This window comes from Bombyx mori, chromosome 21, assembly GCF_030269925.1.
Source record: "Bombyx mori chromosome 21, ASM3026992v2".
Taxonomy (NCBI): Eukaryota; Metazoa; Arthropoda; class Insecta; order Lepidoptera; family Bombycidae; genus Bombyx; species Bombyx mori.
Genome location: NC_085127.1, coordinates 15,252,877 through 15,268,193, shown reverse-complemented (window position 1 = coordinate 15,268,193; position 15,317 = coordinate 15,252,877). Strand labels below are relative to the sequence as shown.

At 39.2% G+C, this 15,317-nt stretch overlaps 1 protein-coding gene across 1 annotated transcript in view; it reads right to left on the bottom strand.

The window, feature by feature from the left end:
- The window catches only part of LOC101745031 (lachesin), a 161,004-nt gene that overhangs the window by 50,153 nt on the left and 95,534 nt on the right, over positions 1 to 15,317 (bottom strand). The window lies entirely within an intron of this gene.

Genomic DNA, 15,317 nt, shown 5'->3' with positions numbered 1-15,317 from the left:
TGTTGGTATTGAATTGGCCCCGCGGTGTCGGTCTAGAATTGCTCTACTCCATTTGCTCCCATCGGCGTCGGAGAAGGCGCCTGATGACCGACTCACGACCAGTGAACGGATAGCGGTGCTCCTCAAGCATACTGTGATCACAAGCCGGCATCCACCGGTATGGCGTGCCGTGAGAGTGCGCGGGCGGGTGCTGGCTTGGCTGTTTCGGTCGTCAAGCTGTCGTGCATTTCAGTTTCAAATCCAGCATGGGACAGCTGTTATATGTACAATACAATTGATACATTAATGTAAATACATTACCAAGTATTTCGGGTGAGTACAATAAACAATAAGACAAAAGGCTTCGAAGGTTTCTGAGCGGCCGAGGTGGAGGTGATCAAGGTACAAGGGCGGACTATAAAAATATTGTTTACGTTCCCGCCCCTAACAGTTTTATTTCGACCCCTATAAAAAGGGTTTACTCGGATCGAAACACCGGACTTAGTTCCCTAATACATTGCGAAGACCCTTTACATTATATACGAGTGCGCTTAACATTATGTTCGGTGTCTTTTTGTACAAACCTCAGTTGTGTTTTGATAAGAAGATTATATTTTATACGAACATTAGCAATTGTAATTTTCTATCAAGATTATCCCACAGTGTGCTTCATTGAACTCGTCAAATCTCTGGTTTTTATAAGGTATTTTTAGAGTTCTACAAAATGAAAAGAACGGTCGCAAATGGAATACTAATACACCATGTAGACGGCGCGTGATACCTACCTACGTGTAGACAACTTACCTCCAGTATAGTGTGGATTTGTTTCAACTACATCTTAATTAAGGCGGCGACGGAGGTGTTATTTTAAAAACTAGACGCTGCTTCGACGATGTAATTAAGGCTGGCTAAATCTCGATGCATCCGCACTCGCAGACCTAACGAACTTATCCGCTCGTACATTACAATATACACACATACATATTTTGAGAAGAAATACAATTTGGCGCTCGTTTTGTGTTAAACGTTTTTATGATTTTTCTAAGAAACATTTTTTTTTGTTATTATTTGAGTATTCACAGTTAGGTACTTTATATATGTACATATTTATTAAAAAAAAATATGTATACAACGTAGAAGGAAGATTGTGCTAACTGCCGTCAATTTTTTTTAAATATTTATAAGTTTTATATTTCATCTCACACAGAGCAAACTAATATTATTTTGAGGTCCGGCAGTTTGTTTGACTTGAAATTTCATCTTCAGTACAAGAGGGTTCCAGGTGTCAGAACGGTGAAGGAATAACGTCGTGTAATAAAAAATATTCCGAAAATACATTAACTTGCGTAATTACTAGTGGTAAGGGGTCTTGTGAGTCCGCACGGGTAGGTGCCACCACCCTGCCTATTTCTGTCGTGAAGCAGTAATGCGTTTCGGTTTGAAGGGTGGGGCAGCCGTTGTACAGTAAATACGTAGATTTACAACAAAAAACTACTTAGACATCGTTCTGCAGAATATTTTTCGAGTCAAGGAATCAAGGTTCATTAACTAAGACTCTTATTCTCTCTTGCATTTAAGACGAACAACTTTATAGTAACAGGAACTCGTCGACGTGTGTATTTCTCTCTTAAAGGTATAGTACAAATACAAATGGAAATTAACCTTATAATATTTATTTTATATTATATAAAATAAATTATAAGGTATATATTAATATATAATTATAATAATTATAATTATATATTAATATATAAAATAAATAATATAGTAGGATAGTAATTTGTGGAAATCAATCACTGCGCTTTCACTGCGCTTTCACTGGCCCTTCGCGCTTCTGAATATACAGTTTTGAGGAAACCTTCCTTTGTAAGATTCTACGTATGTACTTTACAAGGGTGACATTAGCTACGTGCAACTGTCTGTGAAGCTGTCGAGTGCCAGAAGCCAGCTGAAGTCAGTCTTGCGGACACTCAGCTCGGGAGTTACGGCAACTTTGTCAATTTCCCGGGGACTAGAGCTAGGTGCACTCAATTAATTGTTCGGCGACGTCACTGTTAATCATTCTTAATCATTTTAATGAAGTTGAGTGGGATTTAGACTTAATTAATATGTTGTTTTATAAAAATAAAGTAATTTCTTATCTACAAAACAGGTATCAATCAGATTGAGTTTTATATTCCTTGTAAATATTTCGGCACATAAGTGTTACCCCTACTGTGGCATGACCATTTTTGAATTAGCAAAATAAAATATGTTTATTTTTACGGCTATGTTTCAAGGTAAGCACAAAGTTTACAAACTACAGACCGAAATAAACCTAAGCTACGAAGACAAGGAATTTTTTTATTTTTTTATTTTATCAAAAGCCACTAAAGAAAGGATTTTCGTTAAATACATAATTACAAGTATACTGAAATAAATATAAAAACTGAACTTTACGAAAGAGTTGTTCCTTCTTCAATGTAAATATTTCGCACGCGATGCTAAAACCCTGCTAATTTGCGAACACATCAAAATAACGCAAACAAAGAACAATTTACTGCCATTAAAACATATCGCATTACTGGGCTGCAAATAAGCTGATGCCACAGTAATTTAAAGCTTGTAACAATAGTAGTGATGGCGATAATTGAATGATGTGTGGAGCGGACGATCGTAGACCGTAGCATGTCGATGGAACATTTGCTGGCAGTAAGGTCCGTATGGAAATTATTGTAATTTTTTGTTTGGTTAATGTTAAGGAGTTATAATTTTTATGGAGCTATAGAGATTACGAAGCTTTTTCTTGTTAAAAACTTCCAATATGGTGTTTGCGCGGAGTTTTATTTTTGTAAAGTTTCCACTTGTCTTCGGCCACAAATACAAATTATAAACCGGAGCTACTCGCGTCGTACACTCTCTTACATGCGTTATTCGTCACGTCGTTAATGTTTGTCTGTCTATGTATCATTCGAGTCACGACAAGAATGCTTTCCACAGCATCCTTCAGAGCGCTGTGACATGACCTTCTTCAAGAAAGAGTTCAGAAGACACCGCAGCGGTATTTCCTACCCGGTGGTAGAGTGTACAGATGTAGTTTTCGTAATATTTAGACTAAAATACATGTCTGCTTTGTCGAGACAAAGTGGATTGGATATTTAGGCAGTGGCTTTGCTGTTCTCCTGGCATTGCTGAGCTCCATCAGCGAGGAAGACTACCTACCGTCAGTGGGACTGTGGGCTAGTGTGCTACAGCGGCAGACAAAAAATATATAGAGGCTCCTGTAGCCAGCAGCATAAACAACTTTTTTTTTTTTTTTATTGCTTAGATTGGTGGACGAGCCCACAGCCCACCTGGTGTTAAGTGGTTACTGGAGCCCATAGACATCTACAACGTAAATGCGCCACCTACCTTGAGTTATAAGTTTTAAGCTCTCAGTATATTTACAACGGCCGCCCCGCCCTTCAAACCGAAACGCATTACTGCTTGCGGTGGTGGGACCTGCCCGTGCGGACTCACAAGAGGTCCTACCACTAATAATTACGAAAATTATAATTTTTTGGGTTTGATTTTTGTTACATGATGTTATTCGTTCACCGTGGAAGTCAACGGTGAACATTTGTTAAGTACGTATTTCATTAGAAAAAATGGTACCCGCCTGCGGGATTCGAACACCGGCACAGTCGCGTCGCTAGACACGAATGCACCGGGCGTCTTATCCTCTAGGCCACGACGACTCCAAGTGGGGTATGTGGATAAAAGAGAATACAATATAGCAAAGAAAGGACATGAAAATTACGGTGAAGGCGAATTGGTAACTTGAGTTTGGCACGGAATTCAGATACAAGATAATATTTATGTAAACCAAATATGCATCTCATATAGAAATTTTGTTGCCGCTGATGTTTATCCAATTGTATTTCGGTTGGATCTAGATAGTTGGCATCGGCATAGTTAAGGAATGGAAGTAAGAGATACAGTGTGAGTGCAGTCTCAGTGGCGGTTAGAAGAAAATTGGTGAAAACATATAGAAAGATTCCGCACGTAGATACAAGCAGGGACGTTCAGCCTGCATCGTCTCTGCATACTATTGTAGTTGCTTTGGACTGGCAGACGAGATAAGGGTTGGAATCACGTGAAATGAAGTGGTAGGACGCCAAGCTCTCGTGGACATGAGCTCCGAGACCCAGTTTATCAACTCTTCAAACTGAGATATATAACTGCTTCGAAGTAGAAATAGACACGACAGCGGCTCACACCCGCGCCGAACCTAACCACCAGTAATAATGCACATTAATATTGTTTCACCTTATTCTTTAGGTCCACCATGATAAGTATTCACGCACAACTAAATTTCCTCAAGAAACAAGCCCCATTAATGTATCTGTGATACGAGGCATCGAAAAATAATATTAGTAGATAAAGTTGACAAGTCAGTCCGTTTATAGATGGACTTCACTAAAGTTTACTCAGATAATCCTTACGTGAGCAGCCTCGTTAGCGGCGGCCCCCGGCTGTCCCTATGTACATACATTTTCTTCGCACGAGATAACGTCGTGTAGCCGACTGGTGTCGTGAACTTTACTAGAGTGCAACTTTTATTTCTTTACAAATTTTTCTTAAGCACATTATAACAGTAGGTAGCTTGAAGTGTCGATATCAATTTCGGTAGGTGCCATACCGTATACACTAAAATTATTTCAAAAATAATGAATGTGTTCGACTAAAATCCAAGATAAAACGTACAAATACCGCAAAATCTACAAATTTTCACAGATTCTCACATATTCCAAATATGAAAACCTATAAATCTTTTTCTTTGAAAGTTCCTTAAGTTGATCAAAAGGTCTGTTAGTCTATAGCTCACACAGAGTTAATTGAACATCAGCAGTAAAGTTGCGTAACGTAGGGTCGTCCTTTCGACGAGTGCCTCCCGAGTGAGGTCTAGCCCTTGATGAGCTGCGCGGCCGATAACAGCGGATGTGGGCTCGAGCCCGCGCCGTCACTCCCTAATGTGACCTTAACCTAACGACGCTCAAACACGTGCTGTTCAGTACCCACCCGTACACACTCCTATATACACACATACATACATACATACATGCATATGTAGGTACTAATTCATTATATAGTGTCATGTGTGGGTTACGATGAATTTCTCGACTAGTATACATACGGACGAGATTGAACACCTACGAATATTTCATAGTGATCTGCCTCATTATGTGTTAGTAATTATATTCTGTACACAACGTGGCCCAGGCTGCACCAGGTATTTGTGTAAAGGTGCACTAAATCGAGATGTCTTATAGTATGTGCTATCATTAAATTGTTGAGCTATGTGATGTGATTGGTTAGTAATTGTACATCTTAATTCTTTACAACGATGTAACATATTATACATTGATAGATTAAATTTAGCGAATATCCAGCGCTACATTTTGACTTTAATATCACTTATGCAAACGTCAATAGTGTTCTATGTATAATGAGTTAGCATCTCAGAATAAAGAACTGAACTCTCATAATTGCGTAGGCTCAGCCTAAAATATTTTTGTGAATATTTTTTATGCGTGTATATTATGTATATGTAGTGCATATTATGTATATGTTTTGCATTTTAAACAAGCTACTGCTTAACAAAAGGGTCATAGGTCGTTAGCCCGTCAATGCAATTAATATTATTTCATCTGTCTCGTTAGATATTTAAATATTTTTCTTTTTGGAACGAAGTTCCTTACGGCAGGCTTGGAGGAGATAGGGATTTTGCATCGCGACCGAACTGAAAAAAAATTAAAATGTGGTGTCGTGGGACACCAGGTAGGAACGAAGTTCCTTCGGCTAACGTAGAATCGATACAATTTGCAAAAAAAAAATCGTGCTCAATTTTATGTTGGTTTTCTTGATTTTTCTCTTAAATTTTGCTGATTAGTTTTTATTTAAGTACAGGAAAGTATTTAGGAAATTCAGTATTTTAGGAAATAATAAATTACGTAAAATAAAAATAAAATCGTAATTCAAATTATCAATTAAAATAACAAAATATGTCTCTTTATTTTTGTTTGACAACATAAAATTACATAGAAATAGAAATAATTACAAAATAGAGAGAGAAGGGATGAGAGAACGAAAAGAAAGAAGGAGAAAGAGAAAGGTATTATACACTACTCGCTTGTGTATGCGACCGTCGCGCCTGCGCACGTCTCATTTAGCGGTTTTATTCCACGCACTTTTTCCACGGATTTTTCCCACGCACTTTTTTCGACGGATTTTTTCTTACGGTTTTACTATCACATTTTTTTCAGTTCGGTCGCGCAGCAAAATCCCTATCTCCTCCAAGCCTACCGTAAGGAACTTCGTTCCAAAAATGTGATAGTAAACCGTAAGAAAAAGTCCGAGGAATAAAACCGTTAAATGAGACGTGCGCAGGCGCGACAGTCGTATACACAAGCGAGTAGTGTATAATACCTTTCTCTTTCTTTCTTTTCGTTCTCTCATCCCTTCTCTCTCTATTACCACTCCACCCCGCCAATGCATAGTATATACTCATGAATTCATGGACAAGCACGTGGCGAATACTCACATTATAGATACATTTTACTCATGAGTAGCCACGTTTATTTTCATATAATTTTAAATCGTGAAAACAATAATAAATATAGTAACAATGGCAAGTGAACTAACAAGTGACTTGAATGCAATTGACAGTGATAATGGTGGGAAATTATTCAGTGCAAAAGAATTAAATACGTAAGTATTACTTTATTTATAAATACAAAATATTTTACATTGGTTAATATTGTGTGTACATACTAAAATCTATGTAAGGTTTTCTAGGTTATCTTTCTTGCTGTTTTTTTTTGCAAATTGTGTCGATTCTACATTAGCCGAAGGAACTTCGTTCCTACCTGGCGTCTCACGACACATACACATATACACATTTTTTACCATCTGACTTCCTCATCTAATAAATTCCTAATGTTTGAATTCTTAAGTTGTCTTCACATTATTTATCCATAATTTTCGGCAAACTCGTCCACCCCAGGGACCCATCTGCTCTTGTAAAACTGTAACTTTGTAAAAGTTCACAATGGTTTAATTAAGAAATACAGAACTAAAATCTCAGGTTGTTAATTCTGAACGTTCACACGCCTAACCGTAAGGCTCTAACGTAAATATTATAAACTACCAAAAATTAGTTGAAAAGAAAAAGTGGTACCTTCTCGTACATATTCTGGTGCGCCGTGCTCCGTTGCATTTGCGGAAAAACCACGCTTGTGCATTTCAAGCGGCACTCGCCACCCCGGGGACAGGCGGGGGACGGACGGGGGGAGCGCGGGACGGGGTGTGAGAGAGTGCCTCTAAAAATTACATATGCATCGCTCCGCACAGGTGATGTATGTAAATGAATACACGTCGCAACACGTCCAGCTTTCGGTGAATTAGAATGTGTTTTATCCAATCATTAAAACTAGATTGCATCGATTGCATTGCTGTGTATCAAGATGTGTGTGATGCGGTGCGATCTAAGAGAGCAAGTACACTACACGGATATTATCAGTGATCATGTTGCATCCGTGAGATGTATACTGTCAAACGTGATTATGTTTGGGAGAAGAGAGATCACGCCTCTGTACCCCGGGAGGACTGATGTGTCGCGAGTAATCATTCCGAGACTAGATTAAGAGGTGTTACTGTCTGTATGCAAGATTCCACTGAAAGAGTAAAAGAGATAAGAAGCCAACAACGGGTCGCATCTGTACATCCGCCACCTGCTGCCTGGACCACTGGTTGATGTTAGTGGCATTGTCACAAGGCACCCGGCCTGGGTACTTGTGAACACATTAATATTAATAATAATATGTTCACAGGGAACTAAAATTCCTTTGTTATTGACCCGCAAACATTTAGATGCAACATAAACTTATTTAGATTATAATCTTTAAGTTGTTAGTATGAAAAAAAAATTAAAATAGCGGATTCTAATGGTACCGATTGCCCATTTTATTTTAAGTCACTGTACACCTGGATTGGGTATTTGGGATATAGCTCAGAGGACCCAGGGGAGTCCAGAGGGAGTCCATTAAGTGAATTAACTACTTAGTTAAACAGGAATACGGGGTGTGCATATTGCACACTCCATTTACTTGTTAATGAGCGTTAGAGGATGTACACCTCACTCTGTTTATGTCCAGAGAGAGATATTGAATTTCAGTTATAATAAAGCTGTCACCAAAGGAAGCGTTTTGTAAAGAGAGCTGCCATAAATTATGTAGACGTTGCGGTATGCAAATAATCTAAATAGTTTGGAAACTTCGCTTGTGAAGAGTCTCTGTGCGCAGGAAAATTATAAATATGATGAAAGCGTGGTGGTTATTAGCGCTTCTTGAAGTTGAAAGTAGTTGGTTCGATACTTGGTACAAATATATAATTCACTTGTAACGCTAAATATGCAGACAAGTGGTCATGTTTGTTGATAATCGCGCGCCCATGTATGTACATATGTACATGCCTACATTATTTCAGGTCAATTCTGTCTCTTACACACACATTCAACTATTGCGAGGTTTCAGTAACTTTCATAAAAAATCAAAATCAAATATAGTTACGAGTACAAGTTCGAGCTTCGAGCCGCGTTGTGAAAGTATTACAATAATGTTAGTACGTAGTGGTACGTAGTGCAGCATGTCGCGGAGAAGTACCGTTACAGTTGGCCAGACCACACCGGGCCGGCACCCAACTGACTTGATTGTCTGTTCTAGCTTGCACTGTAGCGTTACGTATTTATACCGAGCTCTGCTCTCAAGTGTTTTGTTAATTTGATACAATTTACTAAATTTGTTGTAGTAACTTTATAATTAGGAAGACGGAAATATTTCTGTCGGTAAAGTCATTATGGTGGTTGAGAGCATAGCCTGAGTCGCTCTGGCAATCTAGCGGAGCCGTGCGTGGCTCGGTGCTGGAGCTGCTGGTTAGAAACTATATTCAGGGTTAGCGGCCTGCATTTATATTGGGTATCGATACGGGTGATCGTTATTGAAGCCACTAATTTGTCCACCAGCCTGTACTGCAGCCTATGTAGGTGTGCCGCAGAGCTCCATCTACGAACTCGACTCAGAGTTTTGTTTCTTGAGTCCTGTTGCCTTGTGGCATAGGATCGAAGTCAACATCAGACAAGAGCTACAGTACTCTTTAAAAGAAGGTGCGACAAGGAGGCACAATCAACTACTCACTGAGCTTCACTCGACTCAATCATTCAGCTGAGCGTGAGTCTTTACATCGATTACTTAGGGACAGCCTTCCATAGTACAATGCAGTTTTTTTCCCAGCCAGACCCCATTTGAGCATCGCCGTCCAACCATTTTGAGTTTGGTTGCATTTATTTATGTTATTTTATTAGTTGAATCAACAAAGTGATTATTAATTCAGAAGATCGGTAAACGGACGAGAATGTACGAAATTAAATGCTACCTCGATTATCGGTACAATTGATTGTTTTAGTTTTAATTTCTTATTTATTGCTTGTATGAGTTAGCGAGCTCGCAGCCCGCCTGGTGTTAAGTGGTTACTGGAGCCCATAAACATCTACAACGTAAATGCGCCACCCACCTGGAGATATAAGTTCGGAGTTCTCAGTATAGTTACAACGGCTGCCCCGCCCTTCGAACCGAAACGCATTACTGCTTCACGGCAGAAATAGGCGGGGCGGTGGTACCTACCCGTGCGGACTCACAAGAGGTCCTACCACCAGTAAAACGCAGTTTTGTATTTACACAGATCGTCACCGCCACCAACTGCTTAGTGTCCATCTTCAAGTCGCTTTTCCAACTGTCCGACACTCCGACACCAGACGACCAAAAGTGAATACATCGTATGGCAAGTTAAACTCAAAAAGCAGTGATGCTGTAGTTGTCTGAGCACTGCTCTTGCTTTGGAGTGAGTACCTGTGTACGCCCACAAGAGCACCCATTCAAACAAAAACGAAACAGAAGCACGCCAGAGTGAAGGCATTGTTCAACTCGAGCCGGACGTGACGTGTGCTGCGCGGGGCGCGGGGGGCGGCACTCGACCGTGTCACGAAGGCTGTCTTCTTGCTACAATTCAATTTTATTGATTAAATAATACCCATATTTATAAGCTAATAGAATGACGAATATTATTAGTCGACGTAAGATTTATAATTTATATTGAAATTAAATTATTAAATGTTTGTAATCGTCTGTTTGTCTCGAAGAGTCTTCGGTGGAGTTAAGTTATTCGCTAAATTAAATTCTTATAATTTTCATGACCTTACCCATCTAGTGTTAAGTGACTCTTAAAAACAATTGTCATTAATTAGTTAATGAAACGTAATGCACAAGGAAGGGCACACACGCACACACGCGCGCGCTGCTTGGCAATAGTTCTAGGGGGCCGCAGCTCTACGAAAATTCGTACGAGTTTAAAATAAAAGTGTGCATTGCGTCATCCAATGAAGTCTCCGTTTGAACAATTTGCCACTCTATATTATAACTTACAGCATATTTTAGAGCCTCCAAATTATCATGGTGTTTAGAAGCTATTTAATTTTCTCAGTCTCATATAAATTGCACGTCCTGAGATATCTTTTAAAACAAGCGACATGTTTCTTGGTACTGTATTCAAGTCTTTAGCTCTCTCTAGTCAAATCTTGTGCTTTAGGATAGGATCTTTTTGAATCCCCCTTTAACGCGGTGATTGCAATTTTAGTAATATATAAACACTACGTGGATAAACAGATCTGCTCATGTCAACAGCAGAACACGTCTACCCACCGATGCCATCAATGGTGAAAAGACATCATTAATATTCATAATATGAGGATGATAGCCTGTTCCAGATTAAAGTGTAATACTGCACCAGTATTTATGACCGAACTGTATTCTAGCGATGTAAGGTTAGATCAGACAGGACAGCAATGTGCTGCAAATTAGGTTTTGACAGCGGCTGAGCTCAGTGCGCTCTCGCCAAGCGACGGGACACCGGTGTCTAATCTCGGCAATGTGTCAGCCAGTGTCCGAGCGCTAATGGTCGCTTGCGGAGACACTAGGAGATCAAGCAATTGATTTACAATTACTGGTTCGGTCGGGGCTTACTCTCGTGAGGCGGAGGTGGGTCGCTGTTCTATATTGTCCTCGATAGCCTAATGTAGGTGAGATAATCAATTTCTAATCAAAAATAAAACTCTTTAACATTTATATCATCGGTGTGTATGTGTGCGTGTTGCTATCCTCGCCATGTGCAATGCCACACTACAACACACCACGCCGTGCTATGTGTTGGTAAATATTTCAATTAATACCGTTGCAAACTAAACATTTTATTCCGCTTGTGCATGAATTTGAAGTCGTCGTGGCCTAAAGGATAAGACGTCCGGTGCATTCGTATCGAGCGATGCACCGGTGTTCGAATCTCGCTGGCGGGTACCAATTTTTCTAATGAAATACGTACTCAACAAATGTTCACGATTGACTTCCACGGTGAAGGAATAACATCGTGCAGTAAAAATCAAACCCGCAAAATTATAATTTGCGTAATTACTGGTGGTAGGACCTCTTGTGAGTCCACACGGGTAGGTGCCACCGCCCCGCCTATTTCTGCCGTGAAGCAGTAATGCGTTTCGGTTTGAAGGGTGGGGTAGCCGTTGTGACTATACTGAGACCTTAGAACTATATCTCAAGGTGTGTGGCGCATTTACGTTGTAGATGTCTATGGGCTCTAGTAACCACTTAACACCAGGTGGGCTGTGAGCTCGTCCACACATCCAAGCAATAAAAAAAAAAAATTTCATTTTCAAAAAATAATCTTCTTGTCAATGCAGTTTTTTCATTAACTTTTGTTTCAAAAATGTGTGTCTAATCATCTGTGTTAAAGTTAGTAAGCCTAGTGAGTTTCTCCGTGGCACACATCAGGTCGCCCAGCAGTTGTCCACTGAGCAGAGCAATAACACCGGGAACTGTCAAAAACTTGCAAATACTTTACTATACTCATAAGAAGGGAGATGCATCTGGCGCCTTGAAACCTTCCTTTACGACGAAGAAGCACAGTATTGTGCGCCAACACTAGCATTGTTGCATTGTGTAAGCGCTCACAGTTGGTTCATGAATTAACTTGGAACTGTTCAACAAAATGGCTTTCAAATCTGTGTCAACCTCTAGTTGTCACAAGTTACAATAAGTATTCGCGTCCAAGCAAGACCACGGCGCTGTCCAATTAGTAGCTGTGTTCACATTTTTATTGCGTATTGTAGCATGCCAGATTACAAAAAACAAATACTAAGTGTTTTTAATTTTAAATTAGACGTTAAAAACAGCACTCGAGAGTACCTGAAACGAAGATCTGAAGCTGAAGATTGTAATTAAAGGAGATGAAAAACTCTCAGCCGAATGTCGGCGACCTGTGTGTAATATTGTGGTGGCGGCGCTGCGGGACTCCTTCATTCTAAGTCACCGCGTTGTGACTTTGAGAAAAAATACTTATTTTAAAAGCTGGTCGACGGTACATACTTACAGTGTTTCTGTTGCAATCGCGAGATACAGACAGCAACTCTTTTACGGGTCAATTTTTATATTCAATAATCATTTAAGAATATAGAGGAAGAGGTAGATCTAAGAAGAAATGGATGGATTGCGTGAAATACGATATGGGTAATAGGGGAGTGAGTGAAGAAATGGTATATGATAGAAGAGTATGGAAGAAGAAAACATGTTGCGCCGACTCCAGGTGACTGGGAGAAGCGCAGGATAATGATGATGAATCATTTAATATCAACGTGCAATTTTTCACGTTACGATTACTTTACTGTTGCGGCTTCATGTCTTTTCAGACATTTGCTAACAAAAAACGAATGACCGTCATGAAAGTCAGCAGAAAATCATTTATGAGCTTATCAATATGATTTGGTTCGTTTCATTTTAACGTTTAATTAATGTAAGCGATGAATCACGATCACATTCACGGTCTCGTTCTGGTACAAACCGATCGAGACACAGATCGCGGGTCTCATAGCTCATGCAAAAATCATGTCGAGGCTTAGAAGCAGACGACCGTCCCGTTTATAATTACACTAAGCTTCGTGAAAGAAACACGTACGATGTTGAGGGTTGCATTGCATTTTATATACCAAGATAAGTATTTGAAAAAGAAAAATAACAACTTTCTCAGAACTGCTACTGAGAACTTTGTCTCATCTAGTTTGGATCTGTGTTCGAAAAGCTTCCAACGGTACCTAAAATAGCACAAATAATTCAACAAAACCCTTTAGAACTTGTATAATTCAAATAAATTACTTCAAGTTAAATTCAAGAGTGTCTTTAATTCAGTCCTTAATATTTAAGAAGTTCAGAATTTCGTTTTGTCTCTCCAGAACTATTTCAAAGAGTAATCGGTTCAAACAAATTTCTATTTTCACGATCGGAGACAATTCTACTGGAACTTAATTAAACTGGGACCGGGACTCAAATTTTGACGTAAAGTTGAAAAAAGTAAAGTTGAAGTCGAGACGAACCAGTGAAAGCGATAAAGTGCAGTCAAATAAACGGCCGTGAAGCGACCCGTCGTCGCGTCGTGAGGCTCAGCACTGCCTTGGAATAGTTCGAGAGACGGTCTCGGGCTCAGCTTATAGTTAGTGGCGCGGCCCGCTGACGTCACTCGGCCCAGATGTACCAGTAATGTCATTGTATTTAACAAACTTTATGCTTGTACATCTCTAACATATTTTAGCAGTTCGATTCCAGCTATCCGGTGGTAAGTGGTACTCTCGCCCAACCCAGACGCTAAGCAATACAATTCAGTCACCCACCCACCAACCTACCCAGTAAAATGACCGAGGCTTCCACTTGATATCGAGATGATATAGTTGACCAATATCAAGATTGTACACAGAAAAGTTGATTACTCTGTGGTAGGCTGCAAATCATTTCTGATTAGACAGTTTTCTATTAAAAAAACATTCTATTTAAAGTAGAATTATACATGTAGTTGGAATATTACAATAATGGTTATAATAAATACAACTTTATTAGCAAACAAAAAAGAGTACTGTGAATTTTATATAAGACAATACGTACATATATTTATTTATTTATTTCTTAGATGTGTGGACACCTGGTGTTAAGTGGTTACTGGAGCCCATAGACATCTACAACGTAAATGCGCCACACACCTTGAGATATAGTTCTAAGGTCTTAGTATAGTCACAACGGCTGCCCCACCCTTCAAACCGAAACGCATTACTGCTTCACGGCAGAAATAGGCAGGGCGGTGGTACCTACCCGCGCGGACTCACAAGAGGTCCTACCACCAGTAAATACATATTATTTGTTACAAAAAGTAAGTTTCAATGTACATAAATCATGTGTCGGTGTGCAATAAAGTATACAGTAGATGATGACCGAGCTTTGCTCGGCATTTTTTATTTTTTATTATTTTGTTTTTTAGAAATTATTTTTAAATACGAATTACATATTGATAAAATGATGAAATGTTCCAAGGTCGTTTAGGCATTTTTAAGTGAACACGTGAGTTAAAAAGACACAAATAATATAAATAAACAATTCATTTTCTTGGTCTAACCTTAAACCAAACACTCATTGGCTTCGGGTGGCTCAACAACGCCATCTGCTGAAATAGCTTAAGTGTTATTGTGTCTTTAAAGCAGTTAGTTGCTCTCAAATATGAAAATTAGTATTATTATTCGCCAACGGATGTCGGGAAGAGTCATAAAGTTGATTATCGATAAAGTTGATTATTGAAAACACGAATAAAACAACATTATCGGAAAATAAATCGTAGCTAGATCGATTTATCGGCCCCGTAATCCCATGTATACTAAATTTTATGAAAATTGTTGGAGCCATTTCCGAGATTCTGATTATATGTATCCGAGAATTGCTCGTGTAAAGGTATAATAAAAATAAAAATAAAAAAAGTGTGTGTGTCCGCTCCGACGCACGACTGGAGTTTACTGGATATAAAAAATTAAACGAAACAATACGAGAAATAGTTCTATATTACGACAACACGATACACTACAGATTATTAACAAATTAACGAGACACAAAACAAACGACTAACAAATATATGAAAATACAATAATGAGAGAAACGCGCGATCAGTACGAGGCTTTGTGGCGGACTGCCGGCGCATGTACTAGCATGTCACACGAAATGCGCATAACGCATTTCGTGTGACATGCTAGTACGATTTTGGTCCCCATAATTTTCATACCCCGGGCCTATATATGTAAATCGATTCTAAAGGAGTAAACTCCAATAATATATACTATAAGTAAGATTGCTGTACAGGAATATAAAATATACATTTCTGTACAGGAATACTAA